The sequence below is a fragment of the Patagioenas fasciata genome, chromosome 7 (assembly GCF_037038585.1).
Source record: "Patagioenas fasciata isolate bPatFas1 chromosome 7, bPatFas1.hap1, whole genome shotgun sequence".
NCBI lineage: Eukaryota > Metazoa > Chordata > Aves > Columbiformes > Columbidae > Patagioenas > Patagioenas fasciata.
Window position 1 is genome coordinate 4,330,347 of NC_092526.1, and position 15,620 is coordinate 4,345,966.

Below are 15,620 nucleotides of genomic sequence, written 5' to 3' on the forward strand. Positions count from 1 at the left end.
GCCACCTTCCACTTGGCACCAGCAAACCCTAGAAAGGCAGAAACTCTGCTCCCAAAGCGAAAGAAAGGTGATGTGGTCTCAGTATTTGATCTTCAAACAGCTGCATTCAAAATATTGGATAGCACAGACTTCTTGAAGCTGCTCTCCAAGAGATAGAGGATTATTGACTTCGGTGATGAAGTGCACTAGTCAGGATTGGTTGACTAAAGGAATGTTTTTTTCCTTGGCATTGTTCTGTGCCATCTTGTTTGATTACAATATTCCTTCCTCTCAACTGTGTAATTTCCTTCTCTTAACTTCCGAACAACTTCATGTTGAAACCCAAAGGTCTACACTTGATGCTGCAGCACATTGAACCGTGTCCAGGATTCAAGTCCTGGGCATTTGCCCATGGGCCACGTTGTACCACAATAAATCTAAGATGCCATCCTGGCTATAGACCTGACAACTGGCCAGAACGAGGGCTGCTGCTTGGATGACCCCAAAGCAAAGCAACACACACACACATGGTCTCCCGTGGGCGATGACACTCAGGTAAAGCACTCCAAGTCCCACACATAATTGATTTTTATCACAATTCATTTTTAAAACCAAAAAGGCACACTTCCCAAGCTGATATTCACATGTGATATATATAAATCTGAATTCTTAAGGAAGGTCAAAAAACAGATTGGAAGAATCGAGGGGAATTTATGTGGAATCCAGAATCAGAGAGAAGAGGATGAAAGCAGAGAGAAGTGTTGTGCATTCAACTGCTTAAGTCCTGCTCAACTCCACGATGACAAACAAATAAACAAAACCCGTGTCTCTTTTTCTCAGCTCAGTGATTACAGCAAACCCACAGTGCCAGCTTCAGACTGGCAAGGCAACTAGCACTGCTCACAAAAACAAATTCAAGGGATGTTTTTTCTTTTTTTACATCAGTTGATTTAATTGTAAGCGTCTTCCCCACCCTCACCTATTTCCTTACCATCAGTCGAGGGATATTTGTGTTTCCACTGCTATTGTTTCAGGCTTATGAAACAGCAAAAACTGAGGAATAAAGGGGGGAAAAATCATGAAGGTGTACTGCACACACAGAACAACTCTTTTCTTTCAAAGTCACCCATTTAAATGCACGTGCAGAAAGGAAACTCAGGAAACTGATGTTACCACAGCAACTCTGATGTGTCTTAGAGCTCCCACTCAGGAAAGGTGTCTCTGATGTTACCTACGTGTCATCCAAATAAGATATTTCCAAAACAGGTACTTGCCAGCCCTTTTTTTCTTCTCATTCAGCATTTCAGCTGTCAGTAAGAAATAAATGATAACTGAAACTTATATATAATTAACTTATAACTTATATATACTTAACTTATAACTTATATATAACTTGGCTTGTAACTTATAACTTAACTTGTATATATGTACATATAAAAGAGTTATTTATTAGAATAGAGAGAAACTCCTAGGATACCTTAAGCCTGGGACCCTAACCTGGCTGCCCTACTATTCTGGGCTCAGCAGAACATCAAGAATTCTAATTTAGACTTAGGGCGTTAGGGAAAAGCTCTCCTGTTTTAAGCACGGAAAACTCTTATTCAGTTATTTCTTGAACAAATACACTTCAAACAATGTGAAGGAAACGGCACTTCCCATTTATATGAGTTTACCAACAACAGTCACAATGAAAAGGACAAAGACTATTTCAGGTTTCTAAGCGTTGTCCATTATAACACACTGTCCCATGCAGCAGGGTGTGTAGACCTTGTAGGATCTAAGAAACTTAAGAAAGTTCTCAGAAATCTTCAGCAAAGACCACTCCCAGTGGCATTATAAATGCAGCAGGAGATTATCTTGTCCCAAAGTATCATTCATGAGGGTGGCTCTGCCTTTGAGGGACAAATTAGCCACTATTTCACTCCAGCCTGCCATGATACCCTGGCCCCATGCAGCTCACCTCCTGCAACACCACGATTCACTTCTCCTCCCATTGGACCTCCGAAGGTGGGTCCTGAGCTCATTTATGCCACTGGAATAAAAAATACAAAACAAAATAAATGAGTCCTTCAAAACAACTATTTGCTCTGTTTGGGGTGGGTTTTTAAGAGGAGCAGAGCCTGCACCACAAAGTATAACTGGCAATTTCTGCTCCATGCTAAACCTATGCAAATCAGGAGCAACCGTAATGATGTTAGCAACTCATCAGTGGAGTTTGGCAGGGGTAACAACAACCATAGGGAGATAAGTCTGTAGGTTTTTAAAGGTTGGGAAATAGAAGTATCAGGATTACCAGAGCATTTATAGCCAACTGAGGCTGTTCTCCCACCCCCTTCTAGGAAACAAAAACTGATCCTTTGCACTTCACCCCGAGGGAGGAAAATAATCATTAGCTTTGCATTATAAAGATACATAAAATAATTGCCTCTCTAAGATGCAGACATGCCTAAACCAAGTAACCATATGTGTGTACAGCTGTAGTTTTTACAGTTGTGACACAACCTACCCTTCCTATTACCCTTTCTCATTAGGTCATTTCTAAAATGTAGCTCTCTGTGAACGGGGACCATGTTCAGCTGGTTTGCATAGCTCCTATTTTTGCCACTATAAATAGAAGAAACAACTTCGATTGCCTGGCGCGTTCTCCTTCGAATTACTTTGTAGGTTAAACAAAACTTTAACTGTTTCAGATAAAGACAGGCAGAAGGTGTTTTTTCCAAACATCCCAAGCGCAGGAGTGCATTTCCTGCTTCCCTAATTCAACCTACGGCATCAGACATCTGTAACTCTGTTTACATTCCAGCCCTTCACAACTTAATACCGCTTGAAGCATCAATAATATAGGGCACATTTCTGACTGTTCTTTAGATATTTTTTTATCTCCATGGGACTTCCTGGTTTGGGATTTTGTAGTTTACAGTTTCTCACTAATAGTAACTAGCTGCAGCATTTGGCCTTAAGAGTTTACATATTATTTAACTAGATAGAGGCAGCCTATTTTAATTACAGTAAGGAGCCTTGTAAAGGGCTCGTCTGTTTTCCCCTTTCCAACTATATCAGTTAGCTTAATAAAGATATTACCACTCCCTATAAACTGGGCTGTGATCAAGTTCTTAGATATGCTAGTATTTATTAACGTACTTTTACCACTTTAAAAAACACTTCCTATCATAGATCTTCAAATACTTACATGTCCACTGCCTTAATGAAAGCGATGGGAGCTTTCTGTAGCTCATACACATTTTATTCTGTGTGTGTGCACATTCCAGCACTTCTAAGCAAATTGCCCACCCTCCTCAAACTGAGGGTCATCTGCTCTTGTCACTGTATTAGATGCCATTTTACTGTACGGGCTGAGATCGTAGGATGAGCTTCCCTTTTCTGGGAGATGTAGAGCACAGGCTTTGCTCTCCCTACCTTCAGGGCCAGCAAGGCACATGTTCCTAATTGCGAATTCAATGTTCAGCGTAATCCTACCACATCACAACTACATTTCTGGTGCCTCTCCGTCCTCATTTTCAGGTCCTGCCATCAGATTTCTAATACGTTCTTGCTACGCATGCTCTCTGACGACTATTTAGATAACTTTCCACAATTTATTTCACTTAATAGATAGCAAAATTCTTGCCTCAAGTTGGCACTACGTGCGGCGAAACCTGATTCAGATCAGCCAGGGTCTTGCCGCTGTCAGCGTTTCTTTGAATCCTATATTTGAAGCCTAGGTGAGATACCGAGACTTCGTTTTTCTTATTTTACAGGGCTGCTTTCTTCAGTAAGGTATCAAATTAGTATCTGAACATCACCTACCAAATCGACCATGCATATTCACAACTCTTCTAACATTTGCAAGTAACATTACTACAAAGGAAAGCTCGAGACAGCTTGATTAAGCAACTTGCCCAAGGTCATACAGGAAGTTGTAGAAGAGTTGAAAACAAAAGCCAGATCTTCTCAGCTCCTGTCCAACCCTCTCTGGAATGAAAAGGCCAAACTGCGCTGTGGAAATATTAGCGGAGTCATAGATCTCATCGTATAAATTTCATAATGAATTCACGACTTAGCAAAGAAAATACACAGAGCTCCCAGCGCCGCTTTCCAAGGAAAAACTTCCAGCCCTGCCGCAGCAGCTGGGAAGCGTTCCCCGAGCTCCGAGTGACGCCGACTGCAGCCCCTCCGCTCAGACAGAAAGAAGAAAACAGGGAACAGCAACACCCGGCGAGCATCAGGCCATGTAATACAAATGGGTCCTGCCGTCCTTTTTCTAGCCGCTTTCCTCCTTTTCAAGAAAGCGAAAGAGTGTATCTATTGGAAAAGCTGCTGAAGTCACTCAAGAGGGTGTACGAAATCACTCAGGATAGCAAAAGGAGCATCCACAATGTAACAAAGGCGATATTTATGTCTGTCCTTCTCCCTGTCTGCGTGGTTCTCGATGATAGCCACAGGAATAAACAATAGCCTTGGCCCCTTGGCTGCAAACCCTTCACTGCAGAGGCCCAATTAAGTGGTTGAAAGTCTAAACACAGGCACAGGAATCCGCTAATGTGGAGAGGACTGCACAATAGGGTCTCATCCTGGCTCTGCTCTGCTCCTGCTGAGTACCACCTTGCTGGGACCAGGGCTCCCCATCACCGCCGAGGCCCTACCCACAGAAATGTCCCACTCAGACTCGAAACCCAGCTGAAATGTACACATTTTGACCCATGGTGGGAAGGATTTCTGGCTCCATATGACATTGAGTTCACACTTAGTGACATGAGTCGGGCCATGCCAGGCCTGTTGCCACCCGACAAGCGCACATATGTGCGTACACCCAGGTAAATGGTTGTTAAAGAGAGATCCCTCTCCCCAAATCCCTGTCAAGTTCAAGCCTCCCTGACATAAACACATCAAACATCCAAGACAAGCAATGCCAAGAGCAGATAGAGGCTTCCACATTGTCTCGGTACACAGGATGCCGGCTTGACATCATTTAGTGGAGACAATGCTCGCCCTCTTTCTTTTGGAACCACGTAAAAAACTTGGCCGAATATAAAACAACTTCAAAGACATGTTTCTGTGCCAGCCAGGATGCATCAAAGTTGGGAAAGGAACGACCTGATTCACCTGATCCAGGCAGCTGATAGAGAAACGTGGGGAAGCAGCTTTTATGGATGTACCTTCCCAGCACTTCCTTCCTGCCCCCGATGCTATTTAAACCCCTTGTTCCTACCTCCAACCAGACCTGCCACCCTCCGCTCTAAGGAGGAGAAAGGAAAAAGCAAAGGGAAGCCCTAAAAAAAGGCGTCCCCAGCAAATTTCTGTGCAGTTACCGGGCAGTCATATCCTTCTGCTTTCCCCTGAAAAAATCAAGTATCACCTTATCGTTTCCTCACCAAGATTAACTCCTGCTTCCTGAAGAGTATTGCTGAGGTAGAAAGCAGAGGTGGTGGAAAAAAAAAATAAGAAAAAAAAAATAAGGGGGGAGGCTGAAAAGCCCAATCTGTCAAGCTGCGTTTTAGAAGAAAGGAAAACTGAAAAGTGAACGTATTTAACATGAGCTATTTCCTGCACTCAGGAGGGAAGAAAGCATGCTACTAACTGTGTGCATGAGGAGATCTGCACTAGTGTTATCTCTGACCTGCAGCTTAGCCCTTGTGTCTCAGCTGCCAAAAAGCTCCTATTCAACGTTATGCTGAGTTCATCAATGCTCCACGTGTCAGGATCCTAACAGGAAAAAGCAGGACAGACAGTCACTCTATTCAACTGCCTGGGGACCCCATGACAACTCAAATCCCCTTGCAGACTGTCCATATCAACCTACGGCAGGTCAGAGCGCGTAACCCCTCCAGAACCGCAAGCCCAAGCCCACACCCTTTCCCCTTGTCAACGTTGTCACTTTAAAACAGCCCATCTAAGCCTTATCGCCAAACCTGGAGTAAGTATGACAATTAAGATGGATTGCAAAAGCCTGCTTTGCGCTTTACAATTAACAATAACTTGGCAGCGTGTCCCACGCAACTGTTGGGTGGTATGGCAAGAACTTTATCCCCGCTTAGTATTGCATTAGCATATTTAGTAGGCTGCAAGACATAATTCCTCAGATATGAACATATTTTGTCTTTTCAAAAAATCTGCAATTAAGCCATAACGTGCAGGCAGTGTGCAGCCGGTGGTAAACTTTATTATTAGGGGGAGTCTGCTAAAATGGCCCTTTTTGACCGTATGTCAATTATCTATTTAATAAGGAATCCATTCAATTTTAAAAAATGTCTTAGCATGGTCTTTGCTAGGAAGCAACAATATTGCAGCAACTACAGCTGATATTCATTCAGCCCTGCAGCCACTCTGTTAAACAGCACAGTGCTTGGGTGGGTTTTTGGGGGTTATTTAAAAGCAGGGGTTGGGGCTTTTTTTTAATTATTATTTTTAGCTAGAATAGGCAAATGTATTCCTGGTGCTACTTATTTTCAGACTTCATGCTAAAATAATTGTCAGTGTAAAATAAATAAACCACAGTTAGCAGTACCTTCCTCTATGTGTTGTATATCTCTTTTCTTTTTCTCCGGGACTCCTGTGTTTACAGGTAAATAAACAGCCTTCTAAGTAATTAAATGCATTTGAGGAGCAATTCTTTAGCATGGCCTAACTTTATCTATTTCCTACAAGTCGCACAGGACATTCTCCCAACCCACCCCCCAGCTTTTTTTAAGTCTGTTTACGGTATACATTTATCTCAAAAATCTGTTCAGGTGGGGGGGAGGCAAAGATCTTCCCTCGATAACCCGGGCATTGTCCCCCTTGACATCTGCGTCGCTGGTGGACAGGATATCCTGCCAAATGCGAGAAGACAACTGCGTGACCCACCTTGGGCGAGAGGCACCGGTGGCTGATGCGAGCACAGCGGGAGCGGGTGCTGCCTCTGCTCGCCCGGAGCCGCATCCCCGGCACACAAAGAGCAGCCAGAGAGCCCTGGCAAAAGCAGGGAGAAGCAAAAATAATATTAAAAAATAATAAAAACACAAAGCAAGTTTAGGTGAGTATCACACACTCAATAAGGGAAAGCAGATGAGAGCAACAAATGCAGTTTAGCAGACAAAGTCTTTCTTCATAAAACCGGCAGAGGAACGGATTAAACCACCTGGCAATCTTGGCAGGAAAAAAAGAAAATCTCAGGCAGTGACAAAACCAAACAGGTGTAACAGGTATAAAACTTTTCCTTCCCAATAATGCCCCTCTCTTCCCTGGAACGCTTTGACAGGTGCAGAAGTTCAAGTTACAGCGTGGAAGTGGCAAATAAATACACAGCATTAGCGTCTGACGTGCTCGCCGAGCAACCGGGGATGTTAATAACTGGCAAGGTACACTAATCTCTGATTGCAACATTTGGTTTACCTTAATCTGGAGGGACAGCTGTATTAAAGAGGGAATTATACTAATCAGTTCAAGGCCCTTGCATATAAAACTTCCCATTAGGCTTAAAGTACAACAGCTTACGCTCATTCTCTAGGAGCCTTACATCTGGTTCTGAATAAGGCTGTCTCTCATTTGCAAGGTACAAACCGAAAACAAGGGAGGGGGGAGCTGACAGTTGCTGGAGGATGGTTGATAGAAGAACAAGCTCCTAATTCTTTGAAATTTTTTATAGCGCAAAACTGGCTGTAAGGCATCTTAATACTAAAAAAACAGGCATGTGTTATCAACCCTAGGCCATTTTTTCCTGTTACCGGAGGTGACCAACATAAAATAAAATTGATGATGTCAGTCAAAAACAGCTAAGCACAAAGCTTGGCTTTGTTATCTTAAGTCAGAAGGTATGATAGGCCATGCCATATGGCTCTAATCCTCCTATATCTTCCATCACCTAACAGGCAACCTTCATGTAGCATGACCTTATTTGGCTGGTCTCAGGTTAGGGCTGCCCAAAGGGGATTTTTCTGTTTCTGCTATATCCAAAGGTTTATGTTGATTTTTTTTCTCTTTTTTTTTTCTTTTTTTTTTTTTTTGAGCCCTGCAAACTATAAATCCGACTGATTACTCTGCACTCTTTTGCTTGACTGAGCCTTTACAATCAGACATCCCCGTTAACAATAAGCTCCTAATGAATCAAACATCTATGGCATTAGTTTCACCTAGCTGCCTCTTTCCCATGCACTGCAGCTCTTTGTCAGACCTGGCTTGATGAGAAAAGCTAGTGACACTTGGTGCACCTATTGATAAACAATTCAGTAATGAGGGGCATAACAAAAATTACCTAAAACAACCTGATTAAAAATGACAGGCAAAGGGTACTACAGAGCTTTGCAGTTAAGGTAACTCTGGTACGTCGGGAGGGATGGAAAAAATAATTAGGTGCAACACAATTTGCTTTAAAATTACATCTTTGCACTCACTCACGTTTTGGATCTCCCCCCGCCACCTCCGCTCTTTTTTGGGCCAGGAGTTTGATGGGTATTGAAAGGAAAATGTTCCATCATACACTTCATAAGAGATTCTTCTTTTTCGGAAAATTTGCAACTCAATAAGCTTTTTCTCTCTCCTTTTTGAAGTACTACATTAACAGTAAAATGCATTGCGATTTGCAATCCAACTTTCTATCTATAGCAAATTCCTATATTATAACTCAGCATTTTACTTCCTTTGTTTAAATATTGGTTTTGTTGCTTAAAAGCACATGTGGGCTGTAAACAAAGGATAAATAAGCTGTGAAAATAAAAGCAGGCTCCAAGGAATAAATAAGAACAAAATGGAAAGACTGCACTGGGCTCCTGCGATGAACACAGGGATCTCTTTGTGAGAGGGAAAAAAAATGTGTTAAAAGGGCACATACTGCAACTCTGAGACAAACTTTGAAATGGAAGTGTGGAAGCATAAGAGCATTTGATTCAAAATCAGCAATGTGTGGGTTTGCATTTGTGTAGCAGCATGTTGGGAGGGTTTCAATCAGTGCACAGATGCACTTGAAAATCAAATATGGACATGGGGAATGTTTTTGGATATAGCAAATGAGGACTGATGACATGTTTACACTTTGCACATGGATCCAGTACAAAACCATACCCTGCAAAGAGACAATAACCACCATTTGCTGCTTTTCAGGGCTGTAACAAAATGGTGGTAAAGGAAGAGAATACAAGTGAGTGTCTGTTCCCACCTGGGAGGGGGCTGCACTGTTTCCCTGCTGATGGGTTCATTTTGCTCATCACTCACTTGAGAAAAATACTTTTTAACAAATATTGGAGGAAAAAAGACACAGTGGTTTAAAAAAAAAAGGAAAAAAAAAATCAAGAGATGAAAAGGAGAAAAAAAGCAAGTTCCAATCACCATTAATGTCTGTCTTTGTTGTCAAAATATTTTCTTTGCAGAAGAATTAAAATTATAGTTGGAATGTCACTGGGATGGAATAGGAAATAAATGTAAGCAAATGCACTTTCATCATCTCCAATGGAAAAATTACAGTTTTGACATGATTTCACTATCTGGCTCTATCTATCCTTAAAGGAGGAATTCCTGGCTTATAAATAACATATCCAAAGCTACGCTGAGTTGTTAATGAAAGTTTATCGAGACAGCAAAACTTTTTTAAAAAGGCAATAGCAGTTGCAGGCAATTGCATCTGACCAGACTATAATGTATCCCTCTGGAAGGCAGCTCCAGTTCACAGTATGAAGTAATCTTTTGTGAATGCTTTCCAAAATGCGATGCATATTTTACATTTTGAAGGAAGAGGCAAAAGTTAGCTATCTGTGAAGAAAGGGAAAAAACATCTGTCCTACACTTTCTGCTAATCAGACGTTAAAGAAACGCACATGAACTAATACCCCAAGTTTTAAACTTTTATGAAGAGTTAATTTCAAACTTTTAAGAGGGTATCGTTATAGTTCAGATAGTCCTTCAGACATTTGACTTCTGCTACTGATTATTAATAATAATCATCCCATTTTCCTTTACACTTTTCAGCATGAATTCAGAATGTCAAAGCTAATTTTCTCATCAGCCTCAGACTTATTTAAAACGCCACAAACTCAAGACTTCAGTTCTCTTCTCACATGTTTGGGTTTTACAACAGCGTGGGGTTAACATCCAGCTTCCATCCCAGTATATGGGGTCAGCATCTATCGAACAAGGCCCACAAAGGCACCCAGAAGTTGGGTTTTTACTGACAGTACCTGAATCTCAGGGTTCTTGGCACTTTTTCTGGTACATGTCCATCCAGAAGCCCATGGTTTTGCTTTGGTGATTCTAGAGCCTGGTCGTGGATCAAATGAAAGTAGAATTATCAAAATGAAGTCAAGCTACAGGCTTCATGAGATATTTATGTGTATATTTAGTAAGATTAGACGTTCAAAGCATTAACTTTTAGCAATTTTCTCTCTGCATGTTGCTAGAGAAAGATCAGATTCACATTTAGATTGGGGCCACTTTGCACCACGTTGTCCCATTTGGTGCCCTGAAATGATACCAAAGAACTTGGACCTCAGATGCAGGGCAATGTCACTTGAATGGAGTTACAACCAGATACCTAACTGGGGACTATGGCTTAATAAATACATTTTTTTTAAATAAAAGTCTGTCTTCTGCTTTATTTCCAAGTTCACACTGTAATCAGTTAATTGTACATACAACAAAACCAAAGTGCTGGTCAAGGTGAATTATTTTCCAGCAGTCATGATTAAGGCCCTGTTTACTGTAGGCACTGTGAGTCCGGCATTCAACAGCAACAGGAGGAATGTGTTAAATGTCCATGTATGTATGCTCCATAATAAAACTTTTTTCTTATGAAATTATTCTTACGAAGTACGACCTGGCTCATAAAATCACAGGACCCATCTTCAGGAAAAGAAAACTGGAATTCTGGATTGTTTCTGTAAGGCATTCCCATTTATTTTTCGGATAAGAATGCCAAATTACATTTCCTTTTGATAGCTAAGAGTAAATGTAGTTGTGCTTTGGAAGCCCTTTCATTTCACATCTTCTCTTTTACTCAGGAAAGGAACAGTTAGTCCATGTGCTGTAAAATTAACGTGATTTCCAACTGACAGAAATCAGTGCAATGCCACAGGTGTTGCCTCATGAGACCCTGAGTGGAAGGTAACACAGGTGACTCTTCCAGTCTCACAAAGCCAGCATTAACACCATGGAGTGAGACTTGAAGGGGCAGATACTGAGGTTACCTCAGTCATGATAGGAAAACATACAAACTGTGGTAACACAGAACATGTAGAAGAACACTATCACCTTCACTCATGTAACTTTTGAACCAGATACCTCCCTGCTCAGAGTAATATGACAGCTTTGTTCCATCCTTCTTTGGATGAGAAGGATGCTTCTTTACTACCTGTCCTATACCTTGTACACTAAAGAAAACAGACCATATGGATGAGAGATGGGAAAACCCTCACGCTCTGGGCTAAGGAGGTAATAAAGCCTCTGGATTATATATCCTGGTGGTACTGAGCAAAACTGAGGTGCCTCACCACTTTGCCAGAATTAGTTTTGTGTCTGTATTGTCCTTAACCTAGGAGCCACTTCAACAGTGCAGTTTAATATTCATCTCATCACCATTGCTAACTGTTAAAACCCGAGTAATATAAAAAATGAATTAATATGTATGTTCCCAATATTTCTTATGCTTCTTTTTAATCAGAGCCTCAGCACTCTGAAGGCAAACACAAATGATTCTTCTTCTTTCAGCCTGACTTGGCTGTTGCCATCACTGCAGCAAAGCAGCAGTTCCACTCCAGTCATCGCAGATGAAAGGGGACTTTGCTTTGGTACATCCAAATGGGCCATCCCTGCCAGTGTTGACACGAGTTGACATGCACTACACACACCCGGCAGGCCCTTAGCAGCCGTGGGAATGACCTGGTTCCATCAGCATCCCTTTGAAGGTCTTTTCCAAGCCAAACTATTCTATGATTCGTAATGGACTCAGTGGTGAGGTCTGTCCTTACCCGTGCAGAGCCTCCAAGGACTCTACTGGACATGCATGACCATGGCACAGCCCTTTGAGCTTAGAAGATTATTTGAAATTAGAGCCAACTCACTGAATCTACTGTAAAGGCACTTTCATATGGGAAAGCAAAATCCTACGGAGTTCAAGATTCAGCTTTAGCTGGGATTTGCCCTTGAAAGGCAAAACTTGGGCCTACGTGCTCAGTGGGCAGAAATGAGTTCACCTCTGTTTGCTCCAACACAACGAACTCCATTTACATGGGCAGGACATTTGGCCATAGCTCTTCATTTTGGGAGGGAATCTTGAAAAACAATCTGCATCAGGACATGTGTTTTCATTTGGTTTTTGCCCCTGATTTTAGAACTTTGTTGGAATAGACTACACTTTTAATCCAAACTCTCCAGTATGGCCCAGTTTGAAATAAAAAGGAAAGATTAGTAAATGTTCACTTCTCAGTTTTAGTTTTAAAATCATGTGGAGTACAGCGAAACCCAAAATACACCACCAATACTACACCTAGGGCAAGGTTTTTCATAACTATGTGTTAGGCAGGAGATACAGGTGAACACATAGAAAATTTTGAAATTCATTTAAGATGAGACACCTCGAGCAGTGTGGTCCTCTAGAGCCATTTTACTATTGGAAATCCATACAAAGGGTATTCTTCCCATCTCTGCTATTTATCAGATAAAATACATTTTGTGGAGCAGATTTCAGCTGACACATAGTTAATGGTGGAGCTATATTTATTTTTGTCACTTGAAGATTTAATCTAAGTAAAAAGACCAATTAGTAAAGACTACAAATTTATGTAACTATAAGCCACATACTCAGTATGTTCTCTATCACCACAGAGACCAGATGACTTTTTCAAATCACAGCTCTCTAGTTCAACACTTGCTCAAACATCCAATTTTGAGAAGTGCCACAATTTTGAAAGATTTAACTGAAAGGCAGACATTGAGAAGTTAGGTGCCTTTCCTCAAAACAACATCTTATTTAGATCAGGAGATCATTTTCCCTTCCTGCTCTTGAAAAACATTTTGCTATTCACTCAGTGTGTCCTATTAGCAGAAAATAGACAAAGTTCTGATGCATCATAGCACGCATCTGAAATTCTAATTCTAATTAACAAGAAGTCATCTGTAGTTGCCCAACACCGTATTATTAATTCACAAAGCAATAAAGGGATATATTTCAGGCTGATTGTGAAGATAGGTACTGAGTGGGGTCATAGTATTTCACTATGTATAATTTGTCATGATCTTTAACTATTTCAAACCTATAGAAGTCAAGTTGTATAATGCCTTACTGTGAATACAATTTCCTCACATATAAAAAGCAGTTACACTGGTACGGTTTATTCTCCTGAACTTAAATCTAAACTAAATCTAAACCTGCATAAGCCAGGGTTGCATAAGGAAGTATATTTTTATTGTAAATACGTTGACTTTTGCTCTCTATTTTTGAGCAAGAAAGGCAGTTCTAGGGACATTGCAAAATGCTTTCTGGCATTATGATTAATATGTACATTAATTTATTTTAAAATATATATTTAGTAACAGGAACGATAGATTTGATAACTCATTTATAAAGCACTTTTCAGTTATATTCTAATCAGTCTTACATTCCAAGAGTCTTAACGAAGACTATTTTTATAAACCTATGCCCCAAAAACGAAGACTTTTCAAAATGTATTGCTACTGAGTAAAACTTGCTTCTTCCTGCTCATCTCAAAAAATTAAGTTAATTCTAAAGTATAGGGAAAGCCCAAAATCATTCATTCATTCATCCATTACCTTTCCAGCAAGAGAATGTGCAGTTACTAGAATTTTGCACAATTAGTTCTCTCAGAGTCCTTTAAATGCAAACCTGTACGAAGAAAGTAAAAACAAATCAAAGTTAATGGTGACTGGGTGGAACAAAATGCTTAAATCAATATTACGATGGCTCATCTGCTCGTCATTTAGCCATTACCTGGGAGACAAGGACCTCCTGTTATGCCTGATTTTTTGTTAATTCAGATTTACCACTGCCTCAGTTCTGCAGACACATACGAAGCCAAAGTCATTCGAGACCAACTCTGCCATTATACTGTTTACTCTTCATATTTTATTTATTCCTTTTTGTTCCTTACTATGGATACAGAGATAGACAGATACAAACATTGGGATGCTCCAAAAGTTTTGTATAACAGCAAGAGAGGGCAAAATCCATCATTTCACTTATATAGCTTCCTGGAGAAAATGACAATATAACAATCCTCCTAAAGAATATCCATGTATTAAAAGATTTTCTTTGAATTGAACCTTACAGTGAAGACGAGTGCTGCACAGATTAGAAATATGTTTAAGTACTTCTTCATCATGTTAAAATACGCTTCTGGTACAATTTTTGAAATAGAAAGTTCATTGCCTGGTGCTCAATGTACCAAAAACCTAAGGACATAAGGCATGTATAGAAATAAGAAAAGGGCATTTTGGTGACCTTATGGACACACAAGGCCTGATTCTTACCCCACTGGTGATGACAGAAATCCCAAATCTGTTCAAATCAGTGGTGTTCGACCAGGATCTGCCGCCAGGATCAGAATTAAACCCATTGTGTGCACTCTTGACTTTTCTTGAAAGCCACAAAACTTCCCCAGAAATGTAGCCCAACGGTTTTTACGGCAATGCACATCTGGGTAGCAAAGGCCTCTTGCTCGTAATCGTGACAAAGCAAAGTCTTTAATTCCAGTTCCTCAACTGGAATACATGACCATTTTTTCTTCTGGGGACATGAGAGTAAAACAGAGTCAATGTCATCTCTGGAAGAAAAACCTATGGTGCAACCTCAAAATAAATGCACACGTATATACACACACTGGAGCCTTATATGTATCTACTAATATACCTTTCTGAAACTGTTAGGAATATCACATATGCTAGAGCTCACACCAACCGGAATAGTGAGGGAGGTGTTGTTTTTTGATATTTTTATAAGTTCATGTAACTCTACAGTCAAAGCAACTTTAGGTTCATAAGTTATCACATAAAAAAAGACTGATCACAAATAAGTTTATTTAATAATCAGCTGTCTTGACTTCAGTCCTCTCTCAGACCTGTGTGTATACAGTCTTTATTAAAGCCTAATCACACCACACTTGCAGAAAAGCAAACTCTGAACTGAACAGTTACTGTCACCTCCCTCTCTCTTTTCCTTTCCCACTGGGTTAAATGCGAAAAACGCTAAAAAATCTACTGGGAGTGTGTCTAAAAATGAGGTATAAATAAGTATGGAAAACCTATGAGAAAACTGTTATGGAAGGTGCCTGAATGGCAAAGTGCAAAGGGGGACAAGACGAAAATTGTGATGGCATACAAAAGGCAGGAGAATAAGAAAGATGTGATACAATAGATAGCTGGCGTGAGCCTATCAACTGCCTGGTAGCTCCTGTTCCACCCACCTCCCCCTCAATACCTTCATTTTTTTTGTTATGATAAAGGACATTCATGATCAGTAACAATGTTATAATGATAGTAAATGCAGGATTTAAGGTATATAAAACCTTCAGCCAACATTAGAAAGCCACCAAGGGGGAGTTACCTTGCACGAGGTTCTATTTAGTGATGGCTCCACTCTTTCACTCCCTGACTGCAAATCAGCATTTTTAGTGGACAATAGGCTCAGCAGTGGCCTTATGATTGCCTCTTTTCAAATGGAAATG

The 15,620-nt window shown here is 40.6% G+C and overlaps 1 long non-coding RNA gene across 3 annotated transcripts in view; it reads right to left on the reverse strand.

Annotated features, from left to right (window-relative positions):
- Positions 1–1,847: 1,847 nt before the first annotated feature.
- Positions 1,848–15,620, reverse strand: part of LOC139828389 (uncharacterized) — a 36,159-nt gene continuing 22,386 nt past the window's right edge. For all 3 annotated transcript variants that reach the window (XR_011739924.1, XR_011739923.1, XR_011739925.1), the window contains 5 exons: positions 14,428–14,683; positions 13,711–13,783; positions 10,125–10,204; positions 6,823–6,927; positions 1,848–2,011 (listed from right to left, as the gene is read on the reverse strand). This is a non-coding gene — a long non-coding RNA (uncharacterized lncRNA). The remainder of the gene's footprint in view (positions 2,012–6,822; positions 6,928–10,124; positions 10,205–13,710; positions 13,784–14,427; positions 14,684–15,620) is intronic.